Here is a 23603-nt window from a genome sequence, read left to right on the forward strand (position 1 = left end):
GTCCCTGGGGAAGCCACACCCATGCATGAGGGCTAATATAAAATGTGCTCCATAAATACTACAACAAAGGAATAAAGCCCAACAGAGGAATGGAGGCCAGAGAAATTGTTTTCAACACAGCTCTGGGAGGAGACGATTTTCCATTGGGGAGAGCGGTGGTAAGGAGTATGCTCAAGACAATCAGAGCATGTCAGAGGGGCTGAGAAAGAGTATGGTTTTCTATACAGAGTGCTCAGGAAAGGCATCTCTGACAAAGGGACTTCTGAGGTGAAGGAATGAATGATGCAGTTACCTCAGGGACAAAGAAATGTCAGTGGAAGGAAGGGAAAAGATCAGGGTCGGGTCAGGTTCAGGTACAGTCAGAGGCCAGGATGCATTCCAGATTCCCATGGGGAGTTCAGGTGCCATGAAAGTCATTTTAAGGAAGGAATTATGCATTAAATGAGCATTTACTATGCAACAGGGATTGCACTGGTTGCTTATGTTCCCTTCTGACAATCACATGAGAGGAAGTTGTTACAGTTTCCATTTTACACTTGGAGGAAAGGGGAAACTGAGGTTCAGAAACTGTCTCAATGCCACGAAGCAAGCAAATGGCAGTTAGCACTGGAAGCTGTGTTGTTCCAAACTATGGCGAAGCAGCATGTTAACCGTGGCCAGTACAAAGGGTGATGTGCTCTAAGTACAAAATACACATCCACAGGATTTCAGAGACTCAGTGGGACTAGCACAAAGTAAAATGTCTCCCTAATGTTTATATCGATTGCATGCTGAAATATGAGTTTGGATGTACTGAATTAGATAAAAGATATTAAAATGAATTTTGTTCATCTGTTTTTTTTCATTATTTTCATGTGGTTGCTAGAAACTTTAAAATGACTCATGTGGCTCCTCCTCTTCCTTTTATCTTGGGCACTGGAGGACTGTGATGAACGTTTGTGCTCCATGACCCTGCTCAGGAAGGTCACTCATCTGTCTTTACATTTCTATCAGCAATGCAAAACCCAAGCCTCCCCTAATTTTTTTTTTCTTTCCTGAAACACTAGTCACTTGTTTTCTGCTTCTAAAAATCAATACACAAACACTAAGTACATTATAAATAAAAACCCCTGCATTCTAGGGCCACATTCCTACTCTGCACGTAGTAGAAAAACACTGACTATTTTCCACCATGCATTTGAAGCTGTTGTTCTTCCAAAAGATTCACAAAGGGAATTTTCTGCCACTTGAGTTCAGAGCCCGGGAACACATGGCTAGTTCTATTCCAAGTACTGCCCTTGACCCCCTGTGCCCTTGGGTGAGTCACAGGCCTGCTGCTGTGCAGTGCCCTGGTCCACAGAGCCCCTGTCACAGGCTGTAGCAGGGAGAGCACGTGAGGCACTTGGCTGGACTGTGCTATATATAAGCCTGCAGTGTCACTGAGGGAACTGGGTTCATCCCACACACAGCACATTTCTAATTGTTGCCATTGTAAATTATTTACACCCAAGGCACACACTCAGGAGAAAGAGATGAGGGAAACAGCCTTCCAGCAGCCTGTACCAAGCTCACCCTCTGGAGCTTTCTGCATGGATTCTGGCCACAGCCCACATTCTGGGCCAGAAGGCAGAAAAGAATGGCTCTTGCCTCCCCTTCCCAGGGTCCCTGAGGAACTGGACTGATACTACACCTCAGGGCAGCCCACAGCACCTGCCTACTCAACTTGAGCCGATCAGATGGTCTTGCCTAGGCCTCCACTTCCAAATCTGGATCTCCAGATAAGACCAGGAAGCAGACCTACCCACCTAAGAGAACTTGGGCATGTGGATAACCAACCCTCCCATGCCTCAGTTTTCTTATCTGTAAAATGTGGGCAATAACAGGAGAATGAGCACTGCTGGGATTCAAGTAAGGATTAATAGAGCTTAAAAGTTGGGTTTCAGCTTATTCCAAAGAGAGCTATGTGACCATCAAGTAAGACTTACAACACAAACAGCCCAAATGCACTTTGGTGAATTCTTAACACCCATATTATAGCATGAAAAGGTAAGGCCTTGGAGTCAGAAATGGCATTTGAGTGGAATATGACAGTGATAAGCGATCCCTAGCACCCACTAGACTCCTCGGGATGTGGGGAAGGGGTTGAAGTCTCCCACCTCAAGTTTCCATGAGACCACTCCAACAGAACAGTACTGTTCTCTGCAGCTTGGGAAAGCAAGGCAGATGGTTGCCTAACTTACACTATAAAACTCTAAAAAAGAATGCTAAGAAGAGAAACCTAAGAGAGGCAGGCTACAACCTGGAAGCAGGGCAGGCAGTACAATTTGGGGAGTAACTGCCTAACTCCTGGGTGAAAGGAATGTGCCTCCTCTCACCATGGAACAATTTCAGGAGAAAGCCAGGCCAGGCAGCCCACAGTCCCAACCCAGGGGAAAACGGGGATCTAGTAAAAGGAACTCAAAGTTGTCCTGCAATTTACCAAGGGACCAAGGCTTGAGAAGTAGGTAAGTAGCTGAAAAGAGATGTATTTACCTATGTCAAAGCAATCACTAGTCAGAGGTCTCTGGAAGAAGTGTTCAAAAATAACTCAAAAAACGCTGCAGGTAAGAAAAGGTTGGCACTAAACACGTGCCAAAGCTGCAGGGTACTGATGCCTCTGCCAAAAGGGTTAATCCAGGAAGCGCCTCTCCACCTCCCTGCCTCTCTGTCTCCACCAAACCCCAAAGTCAGAGATCTAGATTTAGCAAGATGGAAGAGATGCGGTAACCCCATAAGGTGGAGAAAGAGGACACTCTTGAGAAAGTGAAGTTTCCACTTCAAATGATTTATTTGCCATCATATACTCAATTGGACATTAACAGCTATATGGGAAATAGAGGTGACCAGAAATAATTTTGAAAGTGACCTTAAAAAATTATGGCTTTGCCTTAACTTTCATCCGAATATCAGGAGAAACTGATCCAAGAGGTTTAAGTAGTGGGAGACAAGAATCGAATGGATTTTAGTTTTATTTTTGTTTTCCAGTCTTACTCCATGAATCCTATTAAACCAAAGTAAAGATTTCACATAAAAACACTTACTCACAGTCCAACTCAGTGTAAAAACACAATTAATTCAATTATAATTACTCATCAAGGCATATAAGGCAAGAAAAAATGTATTAGAATACCTAGTGTACTGGTTTATTAGCTAGGTCTAAGACTCAGCTCAAATATCAGACAGACCCAAGTCATCAATGGCACTGCAGTGCAGAGAGGGAACCCTCGGTAAGCAGAGGCTGGGCTCCATCTTTCCTTCACATCCAGGGAGCTAGATGCTTTGGTGTTTGCCTGTGCCCAGTGACATGCAATTCAGGATCTGATCTTAACTAAACTGGCTCTCACAAACTAGGCAAGTGACTTTAAAGTGCCTTTAAAAGATCCCTGCCAGTCAGGGTTGGTGGCATATGCCTATAATCCCAGCCATTCCAGAGGCTAATACAGGAAGATGGCATTGGATTTTAGCCTCAGGAACTTAGGGAGACACCCCTCTCAAAATTAATTAATTAATTAACAAAAAGGTGTGGTGATCTAGCTCGGTGGTAGAATACCCCTGGGTTAAATCTCTAGTACCAAATAAATAAATAAAATTGAATTTACAAAGATCTCTGCCAACAAAGCTATGAATTGATAATAATGATACTAATTCAAGGCAACATGAGCAAGAGAATAGCAGAGGACCAGCCCCACTGCAATGCTAAATCAAAAGAGTCAGGTCTAATCAGACTTAACACGTGCTGGTCGGAATGATTCGAGATGATCATGACACCTACTTAAAATACAGATTCACACTTACTGTTACTAAAGCTGACCCTTGCTCTAAGTGGATACTGAGCATTGGGGAACTGACATTAGCTAGTGAAGGAAATATGTGTAAATGACTTACAGACCCTCACACATAAGAAGATATACAGACAAAAACTTTTACAAATGGTTAAGACAACTGGAATAAGAATTCATTATAATTTGTATATTTCATATTATAATTCTGAACCACATCATCTCTAGGAAATCCCGCAGACTTCTTGAACTCGAAACAACCCAAACTAAACCCGTGATCACCCTTCCAACTTTGTCTTCTCCAAGTATTCCTATGCAGAGGTTCTCCCACAGCAGACCTGTGAGAAGCCTGGGACTGACCCTAACTCCCCCCTCCACTCCATCAACATCGTCACCGTCTCCACAACCTGCCAGTTTACTTTGTTTTCATAGTTATCTCTGTCCCTTAATTCTTTCCAGTAATTTCCTTCTCCTATAATCTCTGCAAACCTCAGACTGATCCTACACATATCCTTCTTTCCAATTACACATTTTACCCTAGAAACACCTCTTTTCTAATAGAAATGTCTCTTTAAATGTCAACCTAAGCCAATTCTCAGTTCTATGACTTGGGACACTAATACACTATGTAACAAACACCTCATCTCTGCCTGTAGTTTTCTTGTTTTGCAGTCATGAATTATCCCGTCCATCTCCTCTTGATGTGTGTCCTTTTTTGGAAAATGACTATCACGGGGGCTATCACAACCATCTTTGCATTGACCTATCAGCTCCATCTCTCTCTCTCCACCTGTAGCCAGTCATCTTTCTAAATACAGATGTGCTACAGTACTCCCCTTTCTAAACACACCCAGTCATCCCCTCTGATTGCCTTATCCCTTACTCTTGTATTCAGCAGAGAGACATCCTCTTCCTACTCCTGGTCTTCTACAACCCATCCCCAGCCCACCCTGTTCTCCAGATTCTCTGCAACTGCACTGATGGAACAGGCTAGAAACATTCATGACTCAGTGCTTTTGCTTATGTTCCCTGTCCCTGCCATGCCAATCCCTATTTCCCATCTTAGTAATAGATGATTCAGGTCTCATGGTATCTTACATGCCTTAGTAAGGTTGAAAGACTATGGAGCACAGATACTTGCTGGATACTGTACCTGGATCTTCTTATGCCCCGTGCTATTAAATCCACAGAACAATCCTATGAGATAAATAGCATCATTTCTCTTTTACAGATGATAAAACTGAGGCTCTCTTTTCAAATCTAGTTATTTTTCCAATGTCACATTATCTATAACCGGTAGAATATAACTTCAACTTAAGTCTATGACTCAGGAATCTGAATGCTAAGCAACAAAAGCACAGCATTCCTACCTGTGGTTCGCTTCCCTTAACAATCACAAATTGTCACACATCTACTATAAAGATGCTAATAAAGAGAATGATAAGCCAATGGAGGTGTGAAATTTCTGGATATGTCAAATGTAGAAAAGGTCATGGAAACCTGAACAAAAATGGAAATATGAAGAGTACTTAATTTTGTGATCTCATGTATTACTTTTAAAATTAACAATATAAGCATAAGTTATATGTAGCATCTTTTTCTTCATAAATATTTCATTTGAGCCACTTTTAGAAATGTGAAGACCTAAATTTCTGCCTTTTAAATTTTCTCCCCAGATTATCAGCAGTCTCTGCAGGAAATCCTTCAAAGGGAGAGTGAAATAAACATTTTGCAGTGTTTGTTCTGGGCCAGTTTGGTAAAATTCAACAATTATCTATGGAGTCCATACTATTTTAATTGGCTCTCAAAGTCTAGGGTACAAAATAGATACAAAAATAGGTGACATCAATATAATGTAATTGCAGGGCAAAGACAGAGTATATCCAGAGAGCTGGGAAGCATGAAGCCTCAAAACAGGGTCTCTGTCAGTGCTTCTTGGAGATGGCATTCAAGTGAGGTCTTAGGAGGCAAAGTGGTATATTAGAAAAGTGGACCCTGATTCCCAGGCCAGAGAACATAAGAAAAAAATGAAGGAGTATGGTTTGAATATAGGACTTACAAACACTTCACAGTTCCTACAATGAAAATTTTTAAGCACATATTGACAAACAATAAAGGAAGAGCTAAATGGGGATGCTTGTTTTATAATCCTATCTCTACATAATACTTTCTTGAACACAGAGATTCATTTTTCTCCTTCTATGTCCAATATCTGGAACCAATTATATGGCAGACACTAATTCAATACTTATTGAATGAATGAATTCTGTAAACCAAGAGCTAGGATCAGCCCCATGGGATCACAGAGAGCCACAGAAGACTTTGAAACAGGTTTTGCACTGGTTTGCATGTAGATGGATTACTCCATCTGCAAAGGGAACGAAGAGATGTAAGAAGGGACAAGGAGAAAATAAAGGGGGCTACTATAGATCAAGTTAAATGTGGTATAAACAAGCTATTTTATATTTGACAGAGAGAAGGTAAAAAATATTGAGTGGCAAAATTAGCAGGATTTGGAGACTCGGTGAGTGGTGTCTACAATGACTCGTACCTGTGGCTTGGTGACTGGATTCATATGCCATTCATGGTAATAAACAATAAAGAAAAACGGATGGGTTCAGAGTGAATGATCACAAGTATTCTTGTGAATTGTTGAGTTTGTGGTGTCTGCAGAACACTGGCAGGATTTCCAGTCGGCAATAGAACCTTGAGTCAAATGAAAAAGAGGCCAAGACTAGCGTAGAGATTTGCTAATCACTATGGAAGAGTGGTGGAGAATTCTCAGAGCGGGTGAGATCATTCAGAGTACATATGTTAGTCCAGAGTAATGGGGACAAACAATAAGCAATGCTCATATTTAGGCAACATGAAGAGGGAAATCATCCCATGAAGTACACTGAGAAGATAACTCTACGGAAGTGAGGAGACGCAGCAATGTTTAAGAAGAAGAGGATCTCAAGTTTCAAAAACTGCAGAGTGATATGAGATAAAGTCTCAAAATGCCTATTGTACTTAACAATACAGAGGTGGGCAGTTTTCAACAGCTCGATGAGAACCGAAGATTCCTTTGAAGAGACTAAAGCATGAATGGGACATGAATGAATGGAGACAGAGTACCCAGTACTTGGCTAAGAAGGAAAGCACAGAAGAATGGTGGTCAACACCTCTCCTTTCTCCCTTCCAGAGAGGGAAGCCAATAGTCACTGGAAGAATTTTTTTCCTTATAAGGAGGTTTTAACAGATTCATAAACACACAGGTCAAAGCCAGAATTAAAGAAGAAAATAAAAATATGGGACAGAAAAGTACTGGTAGCAAGAGTCACATGAGATCTATTTGAAATTGTGGTGGGATGTCAAATTTTCAACCAGCTACAGGGTAAGCAAAAATGAATAAGAAATTTTGTATGGTTTTGGGAAGCCATAGGAAGATAAACCTGTAAAACTCAAATTGCAGAACAATTGATTGGGTTTGATCAGATACCTGAACAAGTGTTGTTTGAGAAAATGAAGAGAAAGTAACTCAGAATGAGTTTAAGACTTCTCAGGGGAGCTGAGATTTGATTTGGTCTCTACTGGTTCAAGTAGAGATTTACCAACTTGAAAACAGAATACAAGTGCCTCAGAGAAAGCATTCCAGGTCACAGGACCAGGGTGAGCAAAAGCATGGAATCATGAGAACTGACCTATTATGTGAAAACTAGTAAGCAGGACGTTGCATGGGATACAAAGATGTGTCAGAAGAGAGTGGTTTCCCCACAGAGGAACACCAAAGCGATTGGAAGCAGAAAGTGATGTCAAAGATGGAAACTAGCACTATATAAGTACTCAGTAATTGCTCAATAAAGAAACAAGAATATTCTTTTGAATTAACAACTGAGTTCTTCCCTGTGGTTCATCTAGTGCTAATATTAAGTGGAACAAGTATAAGTTTTCAATTGAATCTAAATTCCAAGATTTACCCATCAAAAGCTCTGTCCCTTGACCTGATGATTCTGGAGGCAATTAATGAATAACCTGAAATGTTCCTGGTGGGTCTATTTAGCTGTAAAATCTATGGGTTCTGCTAGTTCTTGTGCAATGGCCTCATTCTTTTATAGAGTCCCTGCTAAATGATGAACTCAGAGAACACTTATGGTTGATGCTTGCCCATGATAAGCATGAAATTCAAGAAAGAAGTCAGGAACACATGTGCAGCAGGTACTGAATATGCCTTAGTCAGCAATCATAGATTTTAAAAATGTATCTACTATGGAGATTGTGAGTGTTCTGCCTCTTTCCATGCCCTCCAGGCACTCCTCACACCATCCTTGCATTCCAGCAAAACTGCATGCTACAAAAGGATTGGGTTTCCATCTGACCTCAACATGACACTTAACATATACAGTGGAGGGATTTATAACTATCATTTCAGAGATGAGAAACTTAACAGTCAGAGAGATAACATCAGTAAACTGTTTTAATAAAACATGCACAACTCACTTAGTTCTCAAAACAAGCATCTGAAAAAGGATGATCATTAGTCCTATTTAATAGGCAAGGAAACTGAAGCCAGGAAGGCTTAGAAATTTGCTGATGATTTCACACCTAAAGTGAGGCAGTAGCAGATTCCAAATCCAGATAGGCTTGTTCTTGGATATGTACCATCCACAGTGAATGATACTTTGATCATGTTCTACTGAGATGAAGAGTGGATTTTGATCTAACCTCTCACAATAGGCCCCAGATGGTATTATTTCCAACACAGGAATATAGCCAGGTTTCACCAGTGAGGTAAGTAAACATATTAAAGAAGGTGTCAGTATTTCCTACCCTTTCTATAAACCTCAGGATCCGAGAAAGCCCTTGAAGTATCAACCATATTCCTTCTCTGCCTTTAGCTATACCAGACCTGTTTCCTTTCCCTGATCACTCTGGTCCTTGCCACTCTGTTGCATGCAGGATAGAGTCCAAATTCTTTAATAGGAATTCCACTTCTACCCTGCCTACATCACAGACTCACTCATCTTGCCACCACCTCCACTCACCTTATGCTCTTCCTTCCAGCACTCTGAAATCTTACAGTGACCATGATATTTTCACAAATTTCCTAAAAATTCCTCCATATCGCCAAATAAAGAGCAGATTCTTACTCTCCCTTGGAAATTCATGTCCAGTGTCTTCTCTTTTGAAGGCCTTTCTTGATGGAAACAAATACTAGTAAAAATGGACACTTCCATGCCTGGGAGTTGGTTGAAACTTGTCCATGCCTCTAATTGTACTTCTACCTCATTCCATGCTTGACATTTCTGTTTTTGCCACTGGATGGTAATGAGCATCCTAAGACCAGGGTCCACATTTTAGCTCATCTCTGTCATCTTTAGGTTTAGCACGGAAACTGGCATACAAAAATGGTAATGGGCCTTAACATTTGCCTCTCAGGGGTTCATTCCTCCTTTTTAACAGTCATTTATTTTGATTTGGAGCTCTATTTCATTCCCACTTTAAATTCTTATAGTTTAAAAGATGTTTTCAGAAATCAGTTGGTGACTTGACTTGGAGAAGTAAAGTGTAAAAGACTCTGATGGGGCCCCTGAGACCAAGAAAGTCAGCCTCCACAAAGACCTGGACCTAAAGGATGAAAGACTGGAGTGCTGTCAGCCACCCTCCTGTGCAAGGAGGAGCCTAGGAAAGGCAAGAATAAGACCTGTTCCAAGATGTTGAGGCCAAAGGAAACAGAGTAGACTGCCCAGCCTCTGCTAATGAACGTTAGTAATATAAGCTAACTAACTTAGATAATTTTAGTAATATAAGCCAAACAGATACAAGAAATTTCTCAACACATATCGGCATATATGTGTGAAATCTGCTATAGTGTAATGTTAGGTGACTGAGAGTTCCTATGGTTCTGGTTTGGGGTGTCCCTGCTGCCATGAGTGTTCCTTGGTCCTTGGCCACATCTGTCTTCTTCCATTGACACTGTCTCTTTCCAGGCCTCCTCTGAGCCCCCACAGATTGCAGAGCTACCATTTTTCCCTGCATCCCCAGTTCTATCAATGTAAGTATACAGAAATTTGCTATTTCCCTCCACTTGGCATTAACTCAGGTTTCACAAAGAATAGCCCACAGACCACCTCGGTCCAGAACACCAGGGAAGCTTAACACCTGTTCATCCTCTGGGACACTTCACCTAACTTAACTGAATCACCATTTCTAGTAACGTGGTATAGAGACCTGAATGTTTAGTAAATACTATAGGTGAATGCTATGCACATTACACTGTCCCAACTCTGGAGGGAGATGTGTGCTCATGCACGCACGTGCACATACACACACACTCATAAATATGTATAATTTTAAGTTTTTAATTAATTAATTTTTGCTGTACTGATGGGGTGTTGAACCCAGTCACACTCTACCACTGAGCTACATCCCCAGCCTTTTTAATTATTTTTCTGAGACAGAGTCTCTCTAAGTAGCAGGCTGACCTCAAACTCACTATCCTCCTGCCTTAGCCTCCCCAGTCACTAGGATTACAGGCATGTACCACCACATCTGGTGACATGTCATATGTTGTGATGAGCTAGAATGAGGATTTTTCTCATTTTTCTTCAAATCCAAAATTTAGAAGCCTTGCACCATCTGCTTTCCAAGGGCCCAACTACCCATCTGTGTCATGCCTTGAAAGCAAAGGCACCTCCCTGAGCATCTGTCCTGCTGGAATCAGGAGCTCTGGATTTCATTCTTCTTGCCACCATCTTTGAGTCCTTGCCACACTAATGATAGTGATTAAAATAACTTATGATTATATTACTCTTAGTGAGTGAGAGGAGCTGTGTCAAGGTATTTACAAACTTGACTTAATTGACCTTCCCTATGGGATGGTCATGATGGGTTACTTTAATGATCTCCAATCATCACCCCTCCTTATAATCAGGGACTCTGTCATATGTTTTGCAGTCCTTCTACTGAACAGGCAGAGCCCACTCCCCTTTCCTTGAGTTTCCTCATTATGTCTTCTGATCATTAGAATGAGACAGGAGTGATGGTGTGCTTGCTCTGAGTCTGTACCTCAAGAGACCTTGTGGGTTTCCACTTAACCTCTGTACTCCTGCCTCTGCCAGAAGAAGGATGTGTCTAATGTTTCAGAAAGAGGCTGAAGGACATGAGAAGCAGACTGTTCATTTAACATGCCTCAGGCTAACCTTAGAGCAGTCCCCCTACACACTCACTGAACTGTACAGCAGGGACAGTCAGCCTAGATCAGTGAGACTGGGTGAGATCTGCTGCTCGAGCTGACCCACTGATGCATGACCTATGATGTGTGTTAGTTGTTAAAGGCACTGAACTGGCTGGGCTGAAAGAAAGGTTGCTATACAGTAAGTTTGTGGTGGCAGCTAATAGACACACTAGGAAATATTATTATTCCCATTTTGTGGGATATGGAAACTGAGAGTAGTAAAGTTAAGTAACGTAGTCAAAGTAACCCCATGTGTGGATCATAGAATCAGAGCTGAAATCTGATGCCAGGTCTATCCAAAGCCCAGACCCTCAACTTGCACTGTATGGTCAGCTACTCGCTGAGGTCTCTAGTGCTCAAGAGACTTTACGGGAAAACAGCTTGTGGGTCCCCAGCAGTCTGCTTTGAAAATGCACCAGCTTCTCCAGACTTCATCAGAAATTCCAGAGGTGAGGTTCCAGAATCTGGAGTCTTAAATCACGTGCACATGATTTTAATGCATTGGTGAGGATGATTGGCCCACATTTGGAGGAGAAAAGGGCTAGTCCTAAAGGCGGGGGGGGGGGGGGGGGGGGGGGGGACACTGAGTATTCACTGAGGTTCTCTGCAGCTCAGAGGCTGTGAATATGTCATCCAGCCTAATCCATCTATGCATAAGAAAGGAAGCCTGCAGGTTTTAAGCCATAAAGGAGCAAGGTGTTTCACTGGGAGCTTGAGGAAAGAAAAAATATATATATATTGCATCTTTTGGATGAAAGGACCCTTAATCTTCAAAACACAATCCATTTTCCATACCAGAGCCCCTTCAAGTCTAGGAAGTCTGCCGAGGCCTCAAGTCAGGCAAACAGCTTGTGTTTTGCAGATTAAGGGTCCTTTGACCCAAAGGATCCATTTTTGTGAAACTCCAAAGGAAACGCCTGGTCTATTTCCAGCCCATACACTCCCTGACAGAGACTGCTCTAAATGCATCTGAGAACATGGCCGCTTCCCTGCTGGGACAGTCACACAGTAGGCAGTTAGATGAATGGAAGGGCGCCTGAAAGAGATCCTTTGCCCCAAAATATCATAGCTGCTTCCTTGCCAGGATGTCCCAAATGCTCATTATAGAATAAACACAACTTTGAAATACTGAAAGTTCCTGCTCAAAGAAGAAGGCTCATAATGTCACACAGCAGGGGTGGACGTGTATCTAGCACCTTAGAACCCAGGGGGCACATGGCCCCAACTGCTTTCCATAGCATCACTGTGTGGCCAGCACAACAGGAAACTGAGCCCTCACTTCACAGGTGAGAAAGCTGAGTTTCAGAGAGGCAAGGTGAGGTGTCTACATTAGGCTACTCAAATTTCAGCTGTGTTCCTACCACCTCTCCAGAGACAAGACTCAGGGCCACTGATACCTCTGGAACTTGGTGTCTGCACTGATATATCCAGAAAGATTGACTTCAGTGTATTTTTGTTTGGTTGGTTGGTTGCTTGCTTGCTTGGTTGTTTTTTTATGTTTCTTTCAAGTTTAACCTTTATATCAGGCTATGATTCTATACTAGTAGAAAAGAAAAGAAAAAGAAACTTGCACATTTTAAGAGAAGGAGAGAGAAAAACCACGCTCAATCTTGGCTCGCCTTGGATGACGGGACATTGTGCCAGACAAGAGAGATCGAGTCTGAGGAAGTGAATGGATTTGATTTGTCTAAGCCTTAGGAAAGCAAATATTACTGAAATGTTGGCTGACCGCCACTGACTTCCAAACAGAAAATGGCTTCCAGATATACTGTGGGTGCTCAGCAGGGTCTGTTAGAGTGAGTGATGGGGTGGCCGTGCACTGCCGAAGAGCAGGGAGAAGGATTATAATGTTCTCTTGACTGAGGCTAACAGAAAGTGCCAGCCCAAGAGTAGGAGAGAAGGCACCGGCTGAGCCTGCTCCAAATTTACACAAACCCCAGAAGGGCCTCTGGAAATAGTTGACCTAAGGCCACTCAAGTCAATTTACATTGTTGGATGCAGAAAAAGTTGATCAAAAAAACCCTTTCCTGGGAGTCATGAAGCCTGGGCGTTCAGGTCCTAATTCATCAAGTGAGTCTAGTCCAAACCACAGACCTAAGTTTGCCTGGGTATAAAACAGAGGTTTCAAATGATCTCTAAGTTTCTTCTATCTCAGGCATGCTATGACATCCCATGACCAAATACCAGCGACTTTCAATCAACAGGTACTTATCGGATACTTTGCCAATATAAGCAATTCACTCAGCAGGTACTAGAAGGACACCTTCCATGTGCCAGGCCATGTGATCAGAGATGAGGTAACTGGTTTCTTGTACCTAAATTCTGTTTTCTATGAGGTTATTGATGACACTCTCCTAAGGTGGGGAACCACCCAAGTTCATTCAAACCAGGCTTCCTAAACCAGGTTTAGGAAGTACAGAATCTTAACACTCTATGGTCTGCTGTTCATCTTCTTTGTGATGATCCATGGGGAGGAAAAGAGCTTTTCCAATCCACTATGATCTTATGCAGTCAGGAATATCTTCTTTCAGGTTTCCCTGAGCTTGCTTACTCTCCAGAGAGATAGTTCTAGCTAAAGCTGATATACATGGGTAAGAGTCTTTCGGTTGCACATCTTATGGTCATCCCCATATGAATGTCAGGTATAGACTGAAAAGAAATTTCACCAGAAATGTCAGTGTGCTCAAGGAGGAAAATATTTTAGGTTGAGTGGTCCTTGAAGAGACTCAAATATATCTACTTCAATTTAGATAAAAAGAAACAATGCTTACTCAAGGTCCCACTGCTAGAGAATGGCAGAAAATCAAGAGTATAGACTGCAATTTTGTGTCTCCTCCTGTAAACTATTTTTACTACTCCAAGAATCCTCTCCTCTTCCTAGAGAAATTGATTTTTTTTTTTTTTTTTTTTTTTTTGGTAAGGTTTTATTCTGCTTTGTTTTAGCAAAAGGACCATTTGCAGTGAAGTCAACTTCCCAAATTCAGCTTCTGGTTATTTTGAGAGCAATCATACTGCAATGCATGGGCATGATGAAGGCCTTTGAGGAATGCACTGGAGAAGTGATGGAGAGGGTGGGCTGCAGGGGTGGGAGGAAACTGCACTGGGAGCACAGAAACAGGAGTGCTCCAGTCAAATGCAGAGATGGAGACAAAGCAGCTGTATTGATTTGAGAAGGCAGCTCTCTGAGCCAGCCTGGCTCCATGATGACACACAACTTCCCTCTGAGGTTCAGCACTGTCCATATGCAGGGGGCAGTTGTGGGGAATGAGGACCAGATGGGTTGTGTTCATTTGAGAGGACAAGAAAGAAAAAGAAAGGGAGACAAAATATGAGAAGGAAAAAAGGACGGACCCCTCTTGGATGAATACACTAATGTATATCAACATTTTATTATAATACAAAAGAAACCAGGTGAAAGAGTCTAAAATGACAGGTACCTCATTCTATGGGAATGGATGAAGCAGCTTTCTCTTTTAAAAGGATAACTGAGGGGACCAAGGGAGAAGGATATAGCCTCTTCTCAGTGGGGGTGGCTCTTCCCTACGTAGATTTTATCTCTTCTCCTCTGACCAGACCAGCCTCTCAATTCACCTCCCAAATCCAATCCTTCCCTTTCTGAAGCCTTGCAGGAAACAGATGCTCAATAAAGATTTGATGAACGAATAAACAGCCTCAAACATTGATTCCGTCATGTCAATGATGACCGATGTTTAGGGCAGGACTACTGCTGAACAGAATGCAGACTTGAAAGCCACGAAGGCCAAGCTGCAAACAGGAGGGAAGAAGTGTCCAGGTATAGAGCTTATAAAGGAAGTCCAGTCACAAATGGCAGGCTCATGTCCAGGTCCACAAGGACAGCAGGCCACAAGCAAGGAGGTTCTCTATGCTGCCAGAGCATCAGGTCCCTTATGAGAAGCCAGGGAGAAGTTCAGATTTGTGTAGGAAATTTTTAAGCATTAACAAATGAGCCTCCCCATCCAAGTGCCAGGAAGGTCAAATTCAACTCATCAACATGCCTAGAGGTGCACCCGTTTGTGACCCCAGGCTGACAAGCTCAAGTCCACACACAGTGAGTAGCAACCCAAACCTCTCCCTTAACTAGACTTGACTTACTTCCTTAACCTACTTCTGTTTTTCTCCAAAGCCGATCCCATGACCACAGTCAGCCCCATCTCAACACTCTGGGAGATTGACTGCTGTCTTCACAGATGCAGAATCTCTTCTCTACCTGTTTCCCCATCTTGACTCATCGTTGAAGCGCCACCTAAACCCTACCTCATCCAGGAAGCTTTTCCTGACTGTGTCAGCTTTTTTGTCAGACCCTACAGCTTTGGAGGGGATGTAATTGCTCTCTGTCCTTTAAAAAATTTGCCGGCAACCCATGGGTACTTAGCAGAGTCCTACAGTGGAAGGGGTACTGGGGAACCTGGGATGCATGGTGCTACTCCTAGCTCTCCCCATCTTCCTAATGGCCTTGGGCATGTGGCCTCCTCATCTTAAGACCCCATTGTCACTGCTTTTTAATTAAAGGTATTTGGCTTAAGTCAGCAGTTTTTAAGGATCAGAGGTACTATGATGCAGGGTAAGGTGTTGGGGTGCAGGGAAGACACCCAGGACAGTCCTGATGTCTTGAAAAGCACCAACCTCTAAGGTTCTGACTAGATTCCGGCATTTCAGCTGCAGGTGCGTGGGGCTTTTTGCTTCTGCAACTACACTGGGCCTCTCTGAACTCAGTTAAGCTGCACCGACCATTTGTTATGCACCAGTTGCTCCACTAAATGCTTTCCCTGTGTCTGTATGTCTTCTCTCCTCTCATGCCCTAAGTATGTGCTAGATGCACAGGCACTGCAGAAAGAGGCTGTCAGAAGTGGCTGCTCCTTCATACTCCCTATCACCTCATCTTGGCAGTCACCTCCAGTTTCTGGGGTTCAGCATCCTCTTCATAAAAGAAGACTGGCCTAGAAGAAATCTTTCAGCTCAAAAACAGGGAAAAGGGAGAAGGAAGGGAGGGAATCTTTGGAATGAATGAAGTATTAAGCACTGAACTGTGCAGTCTTTTTAACTTTCTACAGAAATTATTTCTCCCAGTTTAGATAAGGAAACAAGGTCAGAAAGGTCAAGTGACAGGCCTGCAGACACACAGTTCATCATTAAAGGGAAAAGACTGAACTCCAAGGCTGTCTCACCACATCTCAGCAAGTGTCCCCTTGCTTTGCCACATCCTTCTCCAGGGTTACATCCCACATGGCTCCAGAATCCTGGTTGAGTTCTGATTACCCAGGAGCTCTTCAGAATAGTCCTGCTCCACTTTTTAAGCTGTACTCGCTAACCTACCCACGTGGACATGGTTCCTCTGCCCAGCTACTTCTGCTCATCCCTCTCCCCAAATGCCCATGTGTCCTAGGAAGGATTCCCCTCCCCCAGCCACCCACCCAGAAGCAACCTCAGTCTCCACCCCAAAGAGGACTCGGGAGCTGTTCTTCCTCTCCAGAGATGACCCTAAGTGGTTTTACTTATTTATTTAGAATTCATACCCTATCTACCCCCAAGACACAGTTAAAGGGATATTACAAAGTTAAATAAGATATAAATCAGGACAATTAAAAATAAAAATGGAACAAAGAATAGTTAAAACGAGTGAAGGAATAGATGTTACCAGGCACCTGGGATGAGCTAATTGATCTGGATTTAGTTCTGAGGTTCCTGGCAGCTGAAGTAAAGTGAAGTTAATTGGCCCCCAAGGGGCTAAAATCCATGAGTAGGGTCTCATTAGCATCACACTCCAACAACTGAACAAAGAAAGGCTGAGCTGAGAGGTGTGACATTGTGTCCCAGCCTCTTGGTGCAGGGAAGGATCCAGAAACCACCCCAAGGACCTACTTTTCCCCAAACCAGGCAAATCTTCAGCACATCGAGACAACAGAAAAAAGTACAGAATTTGGAGCAGGTCCCACTCTAAGGGTCTCAGAAGCTGTGGGACTTCACTGAGCTACTAACACTCTCCAAACCTCATTTTCTGATGTGTAAAACGAGAAACTAACCCTTGCTTATTTTATCGATTTGTTGAGGGAAGCGAGATAATATGCCAACTTTCTAAGCAATGATGGGGACAAAGGAAACTCAGTCTTCACATTCATTCCTCCCTGGAATTGCAGAAAGGCAAAAAGGCAAATTCTCACTGGACACAGCTTTGCTTTTTTTTCAGGGTGGGGGAAAAACTGGGGATTTAACTCAGGAGCATTCAACCACTGAGCCACATTCCCAACCCCCGCCCCCACCTTTTTACTGTTATTTATTTATTTATTTATTTATTTATTTATGTTTTGAGACAGATCTTGCTAAGTTGCCTTGGGCCTTGCGAAATTGCTGAGGCTGGCCTCGAACTTCCAATCCTCCTACCTCAGGCTCCAAGGTTCCTGGGATTAGAGGCATGTGCCAATGCTTCCGGCTTGGAGAGTTTTTTAAACTGATATCAGTCCCTGGTGAGCAAGGGAGGTACCAGCAGGAAAGAACTGGGCTAAGGCCCACAGGGTAGGCAGTCAATGGGCATCCAAGGCAAAGTGGCAAAAAACTGAAAAGGCTGGGTAGGAGGGTATAGCTCTGAACATAGATTTCCAGCCCCTGGCCTTTTATGGACTCCAATGCCTGCCTCCCTTCTAGCTGCTTCAAGATAGCTAGAGCAAAGCAATAACTCTCCTTTCACTTCTTCCTTCTGTAGCTCAGTCTAGAGTCAGACTTCTCGCTGCATTATCTAATCAGGACTACTTCTCCCAAACTGGATCTCCAAGTTTGTAGAGACACCAAGAATCTTACAGACAGAATGCAAAACTAAAGGAGATGCAACTAGTACCCACATCCAGCAACACACAAAATGAGAGCTATCATCCTGGCTGGAGGACACATGGCTTTTCAATGGAGACCCATTTTAATAGCTTTAACTCACATAAAGAAAAAAAAAAAAAAATCCTGTTTGATTCTCTCCCAATCGTATGAAATCCAATTCTGTTGCTATTAAGCCCTTAGTATCTCTCTAGTATTTATATATATTATTTTTTTAACACAAAAATACACTAAGCATAGACTTAGGTCAACAAGAATATAGCAGAATCTATAAGCTAGAATGCAAACCAGAATATCATTGCATTATTTTTGTTTTCACTGTATATATTCATATAATTACACTCTTTTTTTTTTAATTTGCAGTAATGATATGAAGTTTCCCATGGAGATGTGTGTGTACGAGTAAGTAGGTGAATTCAAAGAAAATTATTAAACATTATGGACAAAATGAAAAGAGCAGAAGTTGTTATGGATGTGCTGAAAAAACTGGCATTGATGTGATCCAATGTCTTAGTTTTATGGGGGAGGGGAGCTGAAGAGAAAGGGACTGGCCTGCCCAAAATCACATGTAAGAACAAGGACTCTGGAATCAGGTCAGTCTCAGTTGAACCCCAAATCTGGCAACTACTACAATTCCCTTAGGACTATTACATTATCTGCCTGAGGCTCCATTTATGTCTCCACAAAATGGAAAACTTGCATGTATTTGCTTCATGGCCTGGAGCTAAACCAAAGTTAATATATCCAACCCCTGGGAGACCTCTGGATATGAGACCAGTAAGAGTCCCCTGTGGCTGCCAGTGACTTGGAGCAAAATTAACTCAATTGTATTTGAGATGGCCAGATATTACTTGCGTTCCTGCTCCTAATATAGAAGTGCTATTTAAACCGTGGCCCAGGCCCCCATCTAAGCTTGTGTTGGAGAACCCATGAACAATATCAAGTCAACAGTATACTACAGAAGTTAAACACAAGGCTCCAGAGCTGTGACATCCACCAAATCAAATCTCCTTGGGGACTGGGGATGTCACTCAGTAGTGTGGTGCTTGCCCAGCATGGGAGGGGTCTGGAGTAGATCCCCAGCACCAAAAAATCCTAAATTTTTCATTAATTATTTGACCTTGGCAGTGTATTTCTCTTTGCCTTAGTTTACAAATATCTATAAAATAGCGATCGTGGTAATACCCTGGGCCACTGCTGGACCAAATCAACTGACAGCAGTCAGCAGCGTGTGCAGAGCCCAGGAAGTACGCGCTGAAGGGTTCTGCTGCCTTTAGCTCACGGCGTCGAGCGGAGCTTCCTCCAGGTCATTCAGCACACTTACGCTGGCTGTTGTGCTGCGTCCAAGATGTGACCCACCAGGTGTGACGGCAAAGGGACCCACAGCTGTATAAAGTGCAGATGCAAACAGATTGCTCCGTGCTGCCTCCGGGGAATGAGATATGGAGTCGGCGAAGGGTGAATTTTAGAAGAACATCCGATTAAAAACACATCAGCAAGAAAAAGCTGGCTATATGGGTCACGTTCTCCAAGTCATAAAGCCTGAACTTAACAACTCTCCAGTCCTCGCCTGGCACCGGGCGGCTCTTCTCCAGACTCACCCGCTCACGTTAACCAGCTTCCCTGCTCTTACCTTTTAACCCACAGTTTTGCGCTACCTGCCGGGCGCCGGCGCCCTTTAAAAGCCACCGCAGATCCCCCAAAGGAGTTCTTACACATGGAAGCCCGATTTTCTGCATTTAACACCAGCTTCCTCATGCTTTATCTCCATTTCTGTAGGGTGTTTGCTAATCGGGTCAGTGAATCACTCCTCCCTCCCTCGGTCCCTGAGAAGTGAACCTTGGCAGAGTCTGGAAGTGAGATGCGTTCTCTGCCTGAGGCTCTGCTATACTGAGGGATGAAGATGTCCCAGGCTCTCTGCTGCCCCGCATCCACCTACTCAGAGCCCACTATTCTTCCTCACCAGGGCAGGGTTGTTCCGACCTCCGTGTGTTGGCACACGTTCTCGGGTCACCTGCTTTTCCCGCTGTCCTCCTGCAGTGCTCCGCGGAAGCCTTCTTTCTCCGCCCCCTTCCTTCATCACGACCATGTTAGTTGCTTTCACCTTCAAAGCCCCTAGTGCCCCTTGGGGAGAGGATACGAAGGAGACAAGTTAAAAAGAAGAGGGTGCAGCCGGAGGACCTCAATTTGTTCCCACTCTGCCTAGATTCTTCTTGTTTCCTTAAGAAACTTAACATCCCTGAATTGATTTTCTAATTTGAAAATTTGGATAATAACTGTATTCTTCGTACTGCAGAGAATGGCAGGGAGAATTATCTGGGATGGTGTATACAACTTGTTTTGGTACAGTGTCTTGCACATAGTAAATGTTTAACAAACATAATTATTTGAATTCATTCTCTCTCTCTCTCTCTCTCTCTCTCTCTCTCTATATATATATATATATATTGAATATATAGTGAATATATAGTCACACACATATATTAACATACTCACATCATACTCTATTTGCTTAATCTTTCTCCTGAACTCTAAGTTCCTTAAAAGGAAAGGCCATACCATCTTGTTCACATTTATATCACCAGTGCTTAATCACATACAGGTCACATAACTCATGTTTATAAACTGATTGAAATCATCCAGACCTGAGGCTTTTTTTCATTTTAACCACAGCCTTTAGCACAAAGAGGAGAATGCTTTCCATGCACCCTCAAGAATAGATGAACTTGAAAGTAAGTAGATGAATCCAAGATGCGATGGCAGAATCACTTGCCTGATATCCAGAGCTAAAATTCTGAACCCACCTCCACCTCTCTCAAATTCAGAGACCACACATTTAACCTTGGATGCCACAGCCACCATGGAATTGTGCAAATATCCATACTTTGCTAAAAGGAGTACTCAGACGGATTATCCACTCCGTGTCTTCTGCTCACACCTGGTATATTTTTAAACTCAGACCTTGTCGTGTCTTATCAAGATTCTCCAGGCACGCACACAAAAAATTGAACCTCACACTTCCTTCCCCACCCCACAATCAGCTCCCTCTCAGAACGTTAAAATTCCAGCATTTATTTCTTCTCTACATGATGGTAAATAAAACTTCAGAAAATCAGCAAGAATCGACGCAACATCTTGAATGCAGGTAGGATCCAGGTGGCAGCCTAATCTCTGGCAACAAGCAAACTCCAGAGAGCCAGAAGCACTCACAACCCCTGTCTCATTGAATATTCACACGCACACATCTGATTCTATTTGCGTCATGCAGAAACCCTTTCCAGATTGATCTTAGCTTAAGTATACTTGGCAGACTCTGAACAACTTCATTCGAACAATTATGTCAACTAATTCCATTTTTCAACTTTGGTTTCGTCTCTTCCTCAACGCCCCGATGATAAAGTCTTCGTCGTGGTAGTAGGAGAATGAAAATTCTATTTCCAGGTGGCTCTACTGAAAAAAAATGCTTCATCAGCTATAATAGTTCCAATGTCCCTCATCCCAAAAGAAAAGAATGCTCTTACTAATTCCTCAAAGAACTTTCCAGAAAGAGGAAAGTAGGTAGCTCTAAGTCTTCTCTAAGTCTTTTCCACAGGTGATTTCACCTCTTTTGCTGCTTTTATCACATGGATACCCTACTTGTCCTTTAAGGCCCCTCTTCAGAGAGGCCTTTCCACTATCCCCATCCTACACATATTAGCTTTCAAGTCTTTTGGGCAGTTGGAGTTGAATTTGAATTTATATTAGAAGGTTAACTCACTCTTCCAAATTTACTCAACTACTAAGTGACAGAGCAGAAACTTGCACCAGAGTCAACTGATCCAAGTCAACCAGGACTCCTTACACCAGCATTTCTGATGTGCAAGTCTTTCTTTCAAGAGTTAACATCTGCTGAGCACTTACCATGTGCCAGGTACTACTGTAAGATCTTTGACTGGATGAACTTAGCAATCTTCAAAAGAACCCTAGGAAGTTTTTGTTACACTACAGACTGTCTAAGCAAGGCACTACATTGTAAAGAAACCTACTTGAGGATGTACAGCTAGTTAAAGGGGACTCTGGCAGGCTGGTTCTAGATCTTGCACTCTTAATGACTAAATTTACTCAATTCTGAAGCCTTAACTATAAACTTCATACCAAACTGAACTTTATGTGCATGCTGTGCCACATGAAGCAGGCCAGAACATAGAAAAGGCATTCAATCTAATATTTTTTGGTTTCCTGGAGATTCACTTACTTTCACACATTTAATGATAACTTCCTACAGGCAAGACATTTCCAAAATATAGAAGACAATGAAATATACAAAGATAGGATAACAATATGCTTTAGTCAAATGAGAAATGAGAGACTGTGTGTCCTGGAGTATCAACATCAGCCTTCTGGACTCCATAGCCAAGTCTAAATTGAAAAACTAATATTTTGGACCAACATGAAATTATCAACATTTTCTTGTTCCAGGAATGGGTATTTAACTAAACAAAATTACAATTACCATTATTAGCATTTTGTAAGAGAATGTACATTTTAACTACCGACTTTATAATAATAGAGCAGGAAAAATCCCAAAATGATAGATTGTCCTTCAAATTTTGACACTGAATTTCACAACAGCATTTCAGAACCATCAACATACAAATGTTGGTCAAAGAAGGGTGACGCAGAAAGGCGCGCGCAGGGAAGCAAAGCCCGACAGGCAGAGGATGTGGTAATAGAGGTTGTATTGAGGGGTCTCCACACTGGTATTCACAGATGCAGAAAGAGGCTCAAAATCTGAGAGACATTTCAGACCTCATAGGCTGTGATCCTATGGCTTTTCCTTCAAGGAACTTAAAATGCTATTTTAAAAAATCTCATTATAGAAGGAAAAAATAAAGGTTATGAGTTGTTTTATGGCCTTTTCACTTTGGGGTTCTATCTCTGGTGAATAGCCAAGGAAGGCAGTTTGCATGACATTATTCAGAAATGGCAGGTGTCTGTGCAGAACCCCAAGAGACTCAATGTGAAGGATGCTCACTGGCAGGAGGCAGGGGGCCCAACTCCCTGACAAGAGCCCATCTCCTCCCCCAGTGCAACAGGAACTTGCCCACAAAGGTACTTCTGGGAAGCTCTGCCTCTTGCCTCAAAATGCCCCCCTGCAAAGATTCAGAGCTATGCCTGGAATTCAACTACCAAAATGACTTACTTTACACAGTTCTAAGGAATTTCTTACCCTCAAAAGTAACCGCCTTCTCTTAATGGCTCAGCATCATGCCCCTGACCAGCTCCTTCCCAGAGCTATGCAGGTAGCCCCAAAATGCCAACGTGCTGGTGAGGAGCTTGAAAGCAGAGGCTACAAGCAGACACCTGGCTTTGGCTCCAGACCTGGGCATGCTGTCCATGTGGACAAGGAATGGCAACTTGGCAACTTTAGCCTCAGTTTCCTTATCCATCAAATTGTACCTTTGACACAAGGTCTTTGTGTGTGTGCGCAATGAAATGATGAACGTAAACCTAAGTTAATGCAGTGTCTGACACAGAAAGTGTCTGGGAGAGGCAGCTATCATTGTCAGTCGACTGATTCCTTGACTACACCTCGATCAATGACTCCCTCCCACCTCTGAATGAGAACTATTGTCTGCTTTCACTTCACTTCATTATTCCCCACATTTCACTCTCCACCCTCTTCCCAGCATCTCTGCCTTTGTGACCTAGATTTCCTGCAGTTATTTTCAGTTGACCCAATCCCTGTAACCTTCCCGCCATTTTTTTTG

At 42.8% G+C, this 23603-nt stretch overlaps 1 protein-coding gene across 1 annotated transcript in view; it reads right to left on the bottom strand.

Moving 5' to 3' along the window:
• The window catches only part of BRINP1 (BMP/retinoic acid inducible neural specific 1), a 169935-nt gene that overhangs the window by 124998 nt on the left and 21334 nt on the right, over positions 1-23603 (bottom strand). The window lies entirely within an intron of this gene.

This window comes from Sciurus vulgaris (assembly GCF_902686455.1).
Source record: "Sciurus vulgaris genome assembly, chromosome: 15".
NCBI lineage: Eukaryota > Metazoa > Chordata > Mammalia > Rodentia > Sciuridae > Sciurus > Sciurus vulgaris.